The sequence below is a fragment of the Pelecanus crispus genome, chromosome 7, assembly GCF_030463565.1.
Source record: "Pelecanus crispus isolate bPelCri1 chromosome 7, bPelCri1.pri, whole genome shotgun sequence".
Classification (NCBI taxonomy): Eukaryota; Metazoa; Chordata; class Aves; order Pelecaniformes; family Pelecanidae; genus Pelecanus; species Pelecanus crispus.
In genome coordinates, this window is record NC_134649.1 from 30,990,652 (window position 1) to 31,004,806 (window position 14,155).

The window sequence follows — 14,155 nt, forward strand, 5'->3', positions numbered from 1 at the left end:
ATTTTTACTAGAAAACAGTATAAGTAAGTGGGTATCCTAAGCCCTGGTGTGCTTGGGTGCTTATTATTGTTCTGAAAGATAAACATGTCTTTTCCTCTCATCCATGCTGTGGGATATGGGATTTCTTTCTCTGTAACTTCTCCACTTCCTCCACTTATGTGGATTTGCTGGTTCCGAGTTGAATATCATCCCCTCTCTTTTTGTTCTCCCTTACTCCTAAGCATTCCTTTATGGACTGAAATTGTTGAAATTTTCTCATGTTCTACTTTTTCTGTAATTCTGTGTTTTTATTATTTTGTATCTTTAAACTGTATACTTTGTGTGTGTGTTCCCCCCCCCCGCAAAAAAAAAAAAAAAAAAAAAACAAAAAAAAAACCAAAAAAAAAAACCAAACCCATATCTTTGAAGCATATTACTAGTTAACAAATGCAACTACATTTGGATTTAAAAGGCCGATCCTGGTATAGAACAAATGACTGAGAAAGAGCAAGAGCTTATTGATCTTGTAATATGGGAATTAATATAATCCTGTAGGCAATTGTGGAGTAACTACTTCTACTAATAAACAGTCATACACTGAACTTCTAGAGAATTCACTACAAGCATCTATGTATCTAGAAGTAATACATTAGGAAGCCCTAGTCTCATTAGATGATTGGTTGAACATGTGCAATGAACAATTTGTATTGCAATTTGGTTTGCTTCATCAAGTCTCCTGGCATGTTCAAATTTGTAATACTGAAGCTTTTTGAATGGAAGGGTAGGTGTGAGGTTTTTTGCTATCAATATCAATTTACAGTAATGGATAACTGAAAGACTAATAGAAGAGGAGGGTTGTAACTTTTTTCTGAATGTATTGGTGTGTTAGAAACCTTAGAAGATTTTAACACTATATTGAGGGGGTTACTTTTTTTGGTATATGGATTTTGCTTTCTAGAGCAGAGGCATTTAAATAGTCCTCATCGTATAAAGTTTCTACTGCCACAATTACAAGTAATCATAAAAAATGGATACAGGTGTAATAAAACAAGTTTAAAATTCATGTAAGCAATAATATCTGTAGCAAATAGCATCTGGTTACTCTAACATACTCTGGACTATTGTATGAAATTATAAATCTCTTCTGAGGAGAGATACCGTTGGCAGCTGACACTTACATTTACCAATTGAATAGTTTGTTTAACAAATATATTTTGCTTTGTACTTTGTATTTTTATTCAGCCTACTTTGGTTGTTCCAAGATAGATGACTTTGGGCTATATTTTCCTCCCACATGGAGTTCTGGGATATTGCCTGCTTAATTGGAGATTGTGTATCTGTGATTATACCAATATAAAATGGGAGTGTCTGCCTGTTTTTGCAACTGTTGTTTACTGGTGCAGGTATATTCATTTCCTTGAAGCAGCATTAGCAATTGGACCTCAAACTTTAACATAGCTTTTATTCTGACTGATTTGTGTCCTATATAATGTTATATAGATGATCATAGTATATAACAGGTGTCTTGCACTCATTAATAAACAAAAGTAATAAACATTGTAAATAAAACTAAAAGAACACACAGTGTTTTGTAATGGAGGAAAGTGAGACAGGTAATATAGCTGAATGTAGAGTGCAGAGATCTTTGAGCAGTATCAATCCAAGTTGGTAAGTCCAAATAGAATAGTACCCTTTGTACTTGTCCTTATTGCTTCTGTAATCGTTTATTCAGTGTTATTTATTTGAGATAGCATAAAATGACACTCGTTTTATAATTGCAATTTTTAAAAAATATTAGTGTATCTTTCAGTTCTTTAGCAGTTTAGGCATGACCCTCATGTCTTTAAAAAAAAAAAAAAATCAGCAAAATCTGAGGACTGTCAATATGTGAAGTTGACTAGAAACTTGCTGCTCGCTGGGAGAGCATTCTTAGCATCCACTTTAACTGTCTAACTTCATTCCTTGACTCTATTCCAAAGCAGTCACTTCTACTCATTTATTTCAAACAGCACTGGTAACTTCAATGCCCTAAGCTGATGGATGCCTAAAAGAGATAATGTGAATTCTACCCTATCTTAATAATTTATATTAATACCTTATTCATTAGCATTTTTTTTTTTATTTATGGCTACGGACTTCATGCATTTTTGTTAAAAGAATTAGAAAATGTGCCTACAACTTCAAGTTGTTCCCATGTTTGTATCCAATCTGCAAATCATATGTTTATAGCCAAAAAAAAAGAAAAGCTTTTTTTTCTTTAGGCTCTTTCAGACAAGGATAAGGAGTAGTTGTCTAAGTATCTGCCAAAGAATTCCTGAATGATCATGCATAGGAAAATGTTCTGCACTAGCAGAAATTTTCCCCTTGTACGTGATGGAAAGTGCCTTCCCGTTTACTCTTCTGAATGTGTTTAAGAATGAAGGTCCTTACTTGTTTTTACAACGACTATAGAATGTGTTTCTTTTCATGGTAAATGTATTTGTTTGACCATCTCTAGAGCAATAGATACTTAACAACTGTCCTGCCTTGTGGTGCAGAGGATTTTGCCAGGAAGCGTTTCAGCTCTCTCCAGTAGACTGGAAACTGGAGATAATCCTTAAACTCGTTCTTCATTTTTATTATCCCTCTTTCTTCTGAAGAAGAAATTGTCTTATTTTAGCACAAAACCTTGTAATGCTGGTATCGCAGCCATTTATGGCCTGCAGTACATTTTTTTTTTTTTTCTGCAGTCAGAATCTGTGAGTTGGAAACTTTCATAGAAACACCAGTATTATTATACATCATTCATCTGTACCCTGCCATATTCTCTCATAAGGAAAGATATAATCTCTGTACCCTTTATTTCCTTCAGTTACTCTCCGCATTTTTATCTCCATTTTGTTTGGATTTTCTTTAAATAATATTAACACTGTTTTGGGAAAGATACTTGTCCATGCACCTATATTCTGCCTAACATATAAAATAAATGTGTCATTTGATTTCTGGCAAGTAATCGAATTGAAGTGTTTCTTTACCGTTTGAATAACTTGTGAGTCACAGCTGCTTCTTGGCAGAGCTGAGACAGGGTTTCGTAGTTATTTCATCCAATCACTCTGTGGCAGGAAGTCGTCTGTTTCTTCTATCATTAGCCATTCTGAGATTCTTGAAAGGCCTTATGGCTGCTTCTGGTGAGGACTTGAACATGGTTCATATCTAAAACAGCATTCAGGTTAGCGGCTGTTTCATTAGGGAAGATGAGGTGATCTAGGCATTAGTTACAGATCTTCCATGGTAATCAAGCAAGCATCCTTGTTGCCGTATGTCATGCTTCTGAAACCTGACTCTTGCCTTGTCCTATCACTTTTTGAGAGTGGAGGTAATGCCTGTAACTATTTGTAGCCAAAATATAAACATCGATAATGCTTTCTTTTAAAAAAATTAATTAATCTAACTGGATCTTAGTCAGGGGATGGCATGAAACCAGTGCTTTGAGTGATTAGATTGAACTCTGTCAGAATTGAGCCAGTAGTAGTAGTAGCTGCCTTTAAAAATGTTAATATTCTATATGACTGCAAGACAGCTGCCCAAAACAACCTTCACATCTTTGCCAAACACTAGGTTTACTGCTGAAACCTCTAAATAAGTCTGTATGGTATGAAAGCAGTCAGAGAGATGACTGGTGTAATTGTTTAGAACTGCTAATGAGTGAACTAGGTACTAGGTTTACCCACAATGGAATGTTTGAGATGAAAGGTACTCTTCAGAAGGACAGAAAAGTTGTTTTATGAAGCAATTGCACATCTAACAATGTGTTTTCCATGCTTACATTTTCTCCTTTTCTCAGGTTCCTGTGCATTCTGAATTTATGAGGGACCTGTTAGAGTAGGAAGCATGTGTTACCCTTTCTGTTCTAAGCATGAAGCATAAGAAGCAGCAGTATGCATCTATAATACACAGGTACTGCTAAGGCAAAGCATTCCTGAAACAGAAGTGAAATATTGCCTGATGTATGTATGCCCCAATGGAATGCGCTCAAGGAAAACATTTCAAAGATTTTTAGTTAGTATGGTAAGAAACCTTTTATTTTTTTAATGTGCAGTGTTTATGGCTTTATCATAAATACTGATGCAAGGTTTTTATAAACAGTAACTACATTTTTTCTTCTGTTAGATGGAAGCAGTAAGAAGAATGTTGAAGACAGGTTTTAGATCGGACTTAGTTTCTACTTTTCTGAAATAAAAGATTGTGGTTTTGACTTTTAGAAATTCAATCTGAATGCACTTTATTTAGCTTTGAACACCAATATTATTTGTCCAGGAAGACCTTTTCGTCAAGATTTTTTTTTTTTCCAGTAGGAACCAAAATACCAAGGAATTATAGTACCAGTGCATAATTTCCTACAGATTTCACCTTGATCATGGTCTCAAGGAGAAGAGATAGTGGCCTATTGACTTCATGCTAGCTTACTGTGGTTTGTGTTCTGAAAATTTTATTGCTATATTGTATAGGTAAATGCTGATTGTTAACTGTGTGGTAGATGGAGGTTTGAAGAATGTTTTCTTCTGCATAGCATCACAACAGACTTCTTATCAAATGTGCCAAATTTACAGGCTGCTGTATAGGAGCACAGTTTGTCAAGTAGAACATAAAGCCATTAACTTTACTACCCAGTTTAAGTAGATGTTTGCATGGAACATAGCTTCCAGAGGTACTCTGATCCTTTCATCTCAAAATTTATCATTATATGAAGATTCTGCTGGTTACTATTATAGGACAGTATTGTGCAGTTAGTGAATATGGGAGCAAAGTATTATACTGTTGTACTAACATTTACTTACTACTTCTGTCTTTCTGAAAATTATTTGACTTTCTTTTTCTGTTAGCCATTTTATAAATGGAGTTAAATAAAAGTTCTTCTTTGCCCTGTGAAATCTAGTATTTGAGGAAATAGAAAATATTGGAAATAATAATTTATAGGAGGATAACATGTAAATGGAAATTGTTTGTATTAGCTTAACATATAAATGAAAAAGATGCATTCCAAAAAGCAAAGTAAGCTTTCATGAAATTATTAATTTCTAGCTATTAAACACAAACTTTTTCTTGAACAAGTAATAATTATGCTGCATCACAGTATTGCTGCCGGAGAAATGAGTAGACAGTTGCTTTTATTATTCTTGCAGAACACTAGGTTTGAATCTGAGCACCTACTCATCAGGTTAATACGTAAGTGGCTTCTTCACTTTCTTCATGCTAAAAAATTAGGCCCTGTTACTGACCCATGAGTCACTTAGTCTGTTCCTTGTTTCATCCTGTAGAATAGAAAGAAGATAGAAGATAGAGGTGACAGAAGATGTTCTTCTTGGTGGGCTAAATAAGATGTAAATTTTGGTAAAATAATATCTTTTAGAATGGCAGACCAATTTTCTTTTCCACAAATGAAAAACAAAGGAGTTAAGGTATTCTGTGAAGAATGTTTCTGGAAGGAAAATATTTTCATTGGTCTTTATATCTAAAAAGTACTTGGAAATAACACAGGCTGAACAATGAAGAGGCAAGTGCATGCTTGTGTCAGTGGCTTGCTCCCTCTCTGTCCCTCAGGAAACTTTGCATCCTTTGGCAACCAGTCAGCTAGAGATTTTTTTCCATGCTTAACAGAGAATGTAACTCCTTAACAGTTACTGCAAACATAAGTGTGAAGAGAGCATATTCATTTCAGTGTTGATCCCTTTGATAGAAACCTTTGTGTAGGTGACGGGTAGTACATGCATAATGAATCTGGTGTATGAAACATACTGCACGAGATGCATAGATGGTCTATATATATGCAGCTAGTCTAATGCATCCAGGCTTGTTAAATTTACTGCTTATGCACAGGGAGTTTCTGGCAAGACTTAGCTGTGTGTGAAAATGTGTGGGATTCTTGTCAAAACTGCATCTACAGTGCTGCTGTTCCAGAAATCTCATAGTCTTCAAATTTCTCCTGGACAAGAATTTGAAACAGAAAAAGTGTTCATACATAGGAAAACCTGGCTGTATAGTATTCCCACTGCAATCATAGCAGCATAATGGTTAAATCCAGAATTGCATTGTTCAGTTGAGTAGAACTGTTCATATTTTATATGAAAAACTGCAACAAGTCTGTCTGTTGGCAGCATGTTCTGTTGAGCTAATCTTTTGTTGGCTAACACAAGCTTTGAGAAACATCACAACTTGTTTCAAAATGTTGATTAGTTTTGGAAGTCTCTTAAATATCGTGAAAGCCTTTCTGTTTATTTTATACTTAACACTGTCTTCCATCTCAGGTGTTTCCTTGAGTATGCAGGATAAATCTTACATCTATCTTAGCAGATAATTTTAGACAGTGGTATGTGATACGTGGCATTTGGCGTTAGAGCCAGATTTTCATTTACTCCAGGGCTTTTCCATATGTTTCCTATTAGCAGCTTTGTTCTCAAACCTCTAGTCTCCCCAGAAAGGAGGAAAAAAACCCCACAAACCCAAGAAACAATCTTAAATTCTAGACATACAGAAGGAGAAACAAAATAGGCTTCAGAACATGATTTCATTATTTTTAGCTTACCATTGCTTTTATTGTCATGCTGGTGTTAAATTTTGATCAAAATGCAATGGAAATATTAATGTTTCTTTTGTCTGTTGTAGTGTACCTTAGTTTTTCTGGATAAATAGTGCAATATTTTAACAGGAATTTGCTCTTAAGACTGTGAAATAATGGATGGTGATGTTTGGTAGTATTCTTACTATTTCCATTTGAATTTTCTTCTTTTCTTTGAACTTAATGGGGGGGAAGGTTGTGTTACTAATTTTTTTGTTCTTGCTAATCTGTCATTAAAAACCAAACATTTGTGAAGTAGATGTTTTTTGAAATCAGGGCAACATGGGAAAATATCCAGAAGCTTCGAGTAATGGAGAGAACAAATTGGTATAGTTCAAACTTGGAAAGTTGAAACCTCTTGGTTTTGTTCAACTTTACTGGGCAGTCTTCTCTGAGATATTTCGAGTTTCTTCAACAGATTCCAGTGAATGCAACTACTTGTAGAATTACTAGCAGTAAATATCGAATATGAATATATTAGCTAGAAACTTAAGCTCTGAAAGATTTAACTTAAACTTGAAAAGAAATGTCATAAGATTAGTAGATGGCCAACTATGGTTGAACGAATATGGTACATAGTTTAATGTTGGTAATTACTGTCTTTGAGACATAGCAGAAGTTGCTTCTTAGGACATAGGTAAATACTTTTTGAAATTACATTAAATTATGTCAAAACTTCGTAACAGTGAAGTTGTGTCAGATTTCCTATGCATAAGCTGTTTTAGGTAGCTGAAATATTTTACCACTTTAGCAAATCAATAAGAATGGTTAAAAACTTCCATATCTTAATTTATATACATTTTTCTACTGGTCTGGTCTTGGGCATTTCCCTCACTTTTGGGAGATGCTGGGGCAGGAATTCCTGATGAGATACTTGCTGATGTGAAGCTTTTTGGAAGTTTCCACTATGTTTAGAATAGCCAAACTTTCACGTCTTGATTTCTTAAGGAAAGGAAGCTTTTGTCTTTGTCACTTATTTCACTCATTATGTTTTGATCCTCATTGCCAATTATAACCAAATTTGACACAGAATAGAGGGAAACATATATGTACTTGTTACCAACTTGTGAAAAATAGCAGTTGGGCAGAGGAAAGTGCTCCAAAGAGGTACTTCAACTGAGGAAAAGATAGTTACAAATTCTCCTTCTTAGAATAAGCAGCCAGATGGCAAGAAGAAACAGAGATGTTGACTAACCCCTTGGCATACTTTTAGCTCTGTCACTTGGCAGCCAAACAGGTGGTAGCTGTGGAAGGCAGCTGTAGGAGAATATGCTGAGGTGTTGGTGTGAGGTTGAGACAAGCTGGAAGAACCTGCGGGTTGTAAGACTCAAATCCATAGGAATCCAGGCTTCTGTAGTTTCCTTATTCATGGAATAACTTGGTGACAGCAACACTGGGAATGAAGAGATTGTCCTTATCCTTCTAAAGCAGCCCAAGATACCATTAGCCTTCTTGCCACACAGGCATGTTGCTGGCTCACGTTCAACTTGTTGTTAACCAGGACCCCCAGGTTGTTTCCTGCAAAGCTGCTTTCCCAGTCATCCTGCATTTACCAATGCATGGGGTTATTCCTCCCTAGGTACAAGACTTTGGACTTCCATTTGTTGAACTGCATGAGTTCCTGTTGGCCCATTTCTCCAGCCTGTCAAGGTCCCTCGATGGCAGCACAACCCTCTTGCATATCAGTCACTCCTGCCACTTTTCTGTCATCAGTGAACTTGCTGAGGGTAATCTGCCCTATCATCCAGATCATTAATGAAGATGTTGAATAGAATTGGAGCCAGCAGTGACCCCTGGGGTATGCTGCTAGTTCCTGGCCTCCAGCTAGAATTCACTAGATCGCACCCTCTGCTCCCTGCCATTCAGCCAGTTTTCAATCCACCTCACTGTCTGCTCATCCAGATCATACTTCATTGTGCTTTTCTGATTTTACAACTCTTTTATCCTAAGGCCATGCAGTGATATCCAAATAGCCGTGCTCTTTCTCTGTCCATCTGTCCTTTTCTCTTTCCTGATGCTTCTGAGCATAGTGGACACTTTTAGCCAGTTTGCCAGATACACTGAATTCCTGCAAGTTTTATGGAAACTGACAGCTGGGCAGAGGAGGAAGACACTATTGATACTGGAAAAAGGAAGAAAAAATCAACACTTCTTCACCTTCTTTAACTTGTTCAGCAGCAAGAAAAAGCACCTAGATGATCTGTGAGTTTCATACACTAGTCTGCGGACAACCAAGTAGTTGATTCTGAACCCATACTTTTAACCTGTGAATATATTGCTGTGAAGGAAATATATGAAATAAAGAAGATACTGCATTGGGATTAATATCGTTAAAGATATGAGGTGGAATGGCATTTTGTGACAGGAGATTGAGGGTTGCACGGCGTAGGTATCTTTACAAAACTATTCTTCATTAGGTGTCTTGCTTGCAGAACAAACATATCTCAAACTGAAGTGGTTTGACGCTTCAAAATTTTGGTTTTGTTTGTTTGGCTTTTCAGTATGGATATGAAAGAAATACTGTTTTATTGCATGTACATTTCGATTTACATGGTATGCACCTGCCATAGCTGATTGGGGAAGTTAAAATCATGATTTTGATAGTATCTTATATTCTTTAAAATTTCAACGTCTTATTAAGTTTGTTGTTATTTGTCTACTAATGTTGTGTAACTTCTGTATTATTCTTTGTATTGCTATGTTTTAAAGCACCGCATTAAGTAGGTTGGTATTGGGGAAAGAGGCAGGGAGAAGACTTGGAGAGATGAGGTTATTTCATCCTTTGGCGAGTTAATGGTGTAGAGCAAGACATAGAACTCAGGTCTTTAGAATTATTCAAATAGTACTTTCATACTTAAAGAGGCTACTCTGCTTAATCAGTATTGGTGAAGTTTACTGGGCTATTACTGTGCAATAACGGTATTTGTTATTTATTCTTTAGAATTACTTTTCCTTCTATTGGTAACAATAGGCTGCCATCCTCTGGTGAAATTTGTTAATTTTCTTCTTGTAGGAAGCTGACAGATTTTCAGAAGAGAGAAGCCCATTAAAGTTTGGAAAGCTTAGATGGAGATGTAATAAATATTATTGTTTTTATTACAGGAGTGTAGTTACTTGTACAAGTAATAAGTAGTAAGTGAAGACTCTTAGAAGGATTTATATCAAATCTCTTTCTCCCTCTTTCCTTTTTCCATAACATCTGTGGAGAATGTAAAGGTGGAGTTGGTTTCTTGACAGTTTTTCTCCCCATCTGCTGATACTGAACTGCCTTGTTCTGTGGAAAGACTGTTGAACACCAGTTTATTATCATTAGTTAGCTATTATTCTGTTAATTTCATTGCTGTCCATAGTCAGAAATCATTGCTGACTGTGTAAGACACATTTTATATTGTAATGTCTGTATGTCATTGTGACATCCACTTGGGTTTGTATTGAAGTATGCCAAAGATACAAGGGACAAACCCTGTCCTGGTTTCGGCTGGGATAGAGTTAATTTTCTTCCTAGTAGTTGGCATAGTGCTGTGTTTTGGATTTAGTAGGAGAAGAATGTTGATAACATGCTGATGTTTTCAGTTGTTGCTAAGTACTGCTTATGCTGGTCAAGGACTTTTCAGCTTCCCATGCTCTGCCAGGTACACAAGAAACTGGGAGGGGGCACAGCCAGAATAGTTGATCCAAACTGCCCCAAGGGCTATTCCATACCATATGACGTCATGCTCAGTATATAAACTGGGGGTGGTTGGCCGGGGAGCAGGGATCCGCTGCTTGGGAACTGTCTGGGTATTGGTCGGCAGGTGATGAGCAATTGCATTGTGCATCACTTGCTTTGTATATTTATTATTATTGTTGTTGTTGTTGTTGTTATTATATTGTTATTATTATATTGTTGTTATTATCATTACTATTTTACTTTATTTCAATTATTAAACTGTTCTTATCTCAACCCAGGAGTGTTTCTCACTCTTACTCCTCCGATTCTCTCCCCCATCGCATTGGGGTAGGAAGAGTGAGCGAGCGGCTATGTTGTGCTTAGTTGCTGGCTGGGGCTAAACCACGACACTCTTGTCCTACCACTTGTCACTTGGGAGAAGAGACCAACACCCACCTCACTACAACCTCCTTGCAGGTAGTTGTAGAGAGCGATACGGTCTCCCCTCATCCTCCTCTTCTCCAGGCTAATCAACCCCAGTTCCCTCAGCCACTCCTCATAAGACTTGTTCTCTAGACCCTTCACCAGCTTAGTTGCCCTTCTCTGAACATGCTCCAGCATCTCAATGTCCTTCTTGTACTGAGGGCCTGTTGTGGTTTTGTGTACCTGGCAGAGCATGGGAAGCTGAAAGTCCTTGGCTAGCGTAAGCAGTACTTAGCAACAACTAAAAACATCAGCGTGTTATCAACATTCTTCTCATGCTAAATCCAAAACACAGCACTATGCCTGCTACTAGGAAGAAAATTAACTCTATCCCAGCTGAAACCAGGACAAGAGGAAATGGCCTCAAGCTGTGCCAGGGGAGGTTTAGATTGGATATTGGGAAAAATTTCCTCATGGAAAGAGTGGTCAAGCATTGGAACAGGCTGCCCAGAGAGGTGGTGGAGTCACCATCCCTGGGAGTGTTCACAAAATGTGTAGACGTGGCCCTTTGGGACATAGTTTAGTGGACATGGTTGGTGTTGGGTTGATGGTTGGACTGATGATCTTAGAGGTCCTTTCCAACCTTAATGATTCCTAGTTTTTACTTTCATTAAAAAATAATCCAGCCACCAAGCCAGGAAACATGAAATTAATTATTACTCTACCCTTAACTGGTTTAGTGGTGGACTTGGTAGTGTTAGGTTAATGGTTGGACTGGATGATCTTAAAGGTCTTTTCCAACCTAAATGATTCTATGATTCTATGCTTTCTAAGGACTAAGACTACCCTGCTAAAGCCATGCCCCAAGGAAAGTTTCAGATGAAGTCCAAGACTGAGTACACTTTCTGGAATCTGTATTAGGATCATTAACTACCCTCAACCAAAACTCCTTGCCTTAGGAGACCAAAGAGCCCAGTGGCCATTTTTCTTACATGTGGCTGGTGGCTAGTTGTAGGAACACAGGCAGTTTGAACAAAAGCGAGAGGAATTTTATTTTTTTCATGTGGCAACCTACTCACCTGTGGGCCTTTGTTATGTTTGGAAATCTTTATGCAAAATGCAGTTATTAAGATTTACTGAGAATATAGGTAATTGCTTCCAAGAGCTCCTTGCTGCTGAGTAGTTTTATTAGCAGTGGGTTGATTGAAGTGGCCTGCTTTGGGATAGAGAGGTGTAGCCTAACAAAAGGAAGCAGAAGTTGTTGTACACCTGTTCAGATCTTAGTCCATCTTCTTAAATGTCTTAGTGTTGGCAGATGCAACATTCCTGTTGTCCATTGCATAAGCTTCAATTAGATAAGTTGATTGCTTTCTCTATTATGTTTCCTTTTAATCCTTACTACTAAATTAGTGTAGAATCATAGAATCATAGAATGCTTTGGGTTGGAAGGGACCTTTAGAAGTCATCTAGCCCAACCCCCCTGCCGTGAGCTGGGACAGCTTTAACTAGGATAATGTATTACATTACACTATGAGTTTGTTCTTTTAGTTAAGCTGCAGAATTTGAATCAGCTTTTCTATTTACGTTGTCATTGCTGAGTTGGTGTAACTAGTATAGCATGAGTGTTTAAGAATACACGTAAAATAGTGACTCATATAAATGTAAAGAGTTTTCTGTTATCAATTCTATTCTTTTTACTAGCATTGTACTTGCTCTTTGTGCTTTCAACTGAAGATTTGATTGAAGTCCACCTTTACCACACTTACTCGAGGTGAAAACTGTTAACTTAGTGTTCTACAAGGTAGATAAAAGATTTGGAAATTTTTCTTCCATTTTTCATTCTTAACCTTCTTTAGTATTGGACTCCTTTTTGCTGTTACATTGCTACTAGACTGCTCTTTTCCACTTGAAGTCTCTCAGATCTTTTTTGGTTCTTGATTACTCTCTGGTCATCTACAAACTTTCCTGCCTCATCCTTTATTTGCCTTTCCTCTGTCTTTTCAATAGTAAACTTCATAAGCAGTGAACCTTTTGTGGAACATTAAGGACTTCAGCTTTTTAGCTGTTACGAGATAAGAATGGTCATTTATTTCAAATCTTCACTTTCTTCTTGGACGGTTAGTTGTTTTTGACAATACTTTCTCTCTCTGGTATGGTGTTATGAGCTGTTTATGGTAGTATAAGGCAGGGTAGCCTATCGTTAAGAGAAGGTTGGTATTTCCCAGAGGCTATGAATGTGCCCTTGGGCCATTACCATGAAGTAGTAGGTGCTCCTGCTTGGGTATGAACGTAACGATTTTGTGTGATGGTGATCTACTCTAGGGTAAATTACTAGTCTGTGTGGTGTATTATTCTTTGTGTTACTAGCCTGTTTCATTCTCAGTTACTTATTTCCGCCCTTGCTTTTTTCAACGTTCTTCCATATTGCACATAAATCTTGTAGAGGTGGCTTAAAGAGTTGGATCTTTCCTTCTGTAGCCTTGTCAGATTTGTTACTATGGGATTTATTTAAAGTGCATCACATAGAGAGACTCAGACTGTGTCTTTGCTGGGAATGCAGAGTTGCAGTAAAAGCTGGTATGCATTCCCTGTATGAACTGTACATCAACAGTTCTGTCTTTCCTATGAATGTAGTAACTAATTCCCTAGTGGAAAAATCTACTGAAGGTATTGCCTTTTTTCCTATATATACATCAGGCTTGTCTTCTAACACAGGTGTATGTTTAGAGATCATAGCTCTTCATGCATGATGACATAGCTACGGCTAAAGAGGTCCATGATATAAACTGAAACAACTGATGAAGAATATACTCATTAACTACTATTTTCAGTACTGACCACTGCTTTCCTCATGTTATTTGCTAGGAAATTTACAGAATTTCTGTTTGCAAAAACTGTTCCTCAGTAAAAGCTTCCCCTGGCCCTCTCCCCCTCCTTTCCCCATGTGGTTTTGGGTCTCAACAGCATAGTGGTGCTAACAAAATATTAAATACAAGGAGACCAAGCAGTTAAAAAAAATCAGATGTTAGACTTTATGCTTATTGCTTAGCGTACTTAGGGAGGTGGCAGACAGGCTGAGAGATTGGGAATTGCTTGATTTCTGTGTAGTATTTTCTTCTACTACTAGTCTGTGTCATTTCCTGTAGCTGCTTCAAATAAAGTGTTGAATTTTCAACTTTGTGAAGAACAGCAGTGATAAATGATCCACAAGGTGTGTAGATTTGGAAAAAGGAAGAACAGAGCAAATATCTAGAGAGTAGTCAGGTGTTTAGTTATAATCTATGAATGTTTTGACGTGACCTATCATGTAATCAAGTATACAAATGCAAGTATTCTTTAAGTTTATTTAATTTATTTTGAATCCCAATAGCAAATATACACTAAATAGATATATGAAATACCCATTTTATACAGTACTGTCAGTATTGAGAATTCTATGTGCTGACCTACGTAAGAAGTCAGGGTAGTTGAGTTCCAGCTATCGGCTTGCATTCAGCAATTTTAAGGTA

The 14,155-nt window shown here is 37.0% G+C and overlaps 1 protein-coding gene across 1 annotated transcript in view; it reads left to right on the plus strand.

Moving 5' to 3' along the window:
- The window catches only part of CENPP (centromere protein P), a 164,371-nt gene that overhangs the window by 50,703 nt on the left and 99,513 nt on the right, over positions 1-14,155 (plus strand). The gene's annotated exons all lie outside the window — the stretch shown is intronic.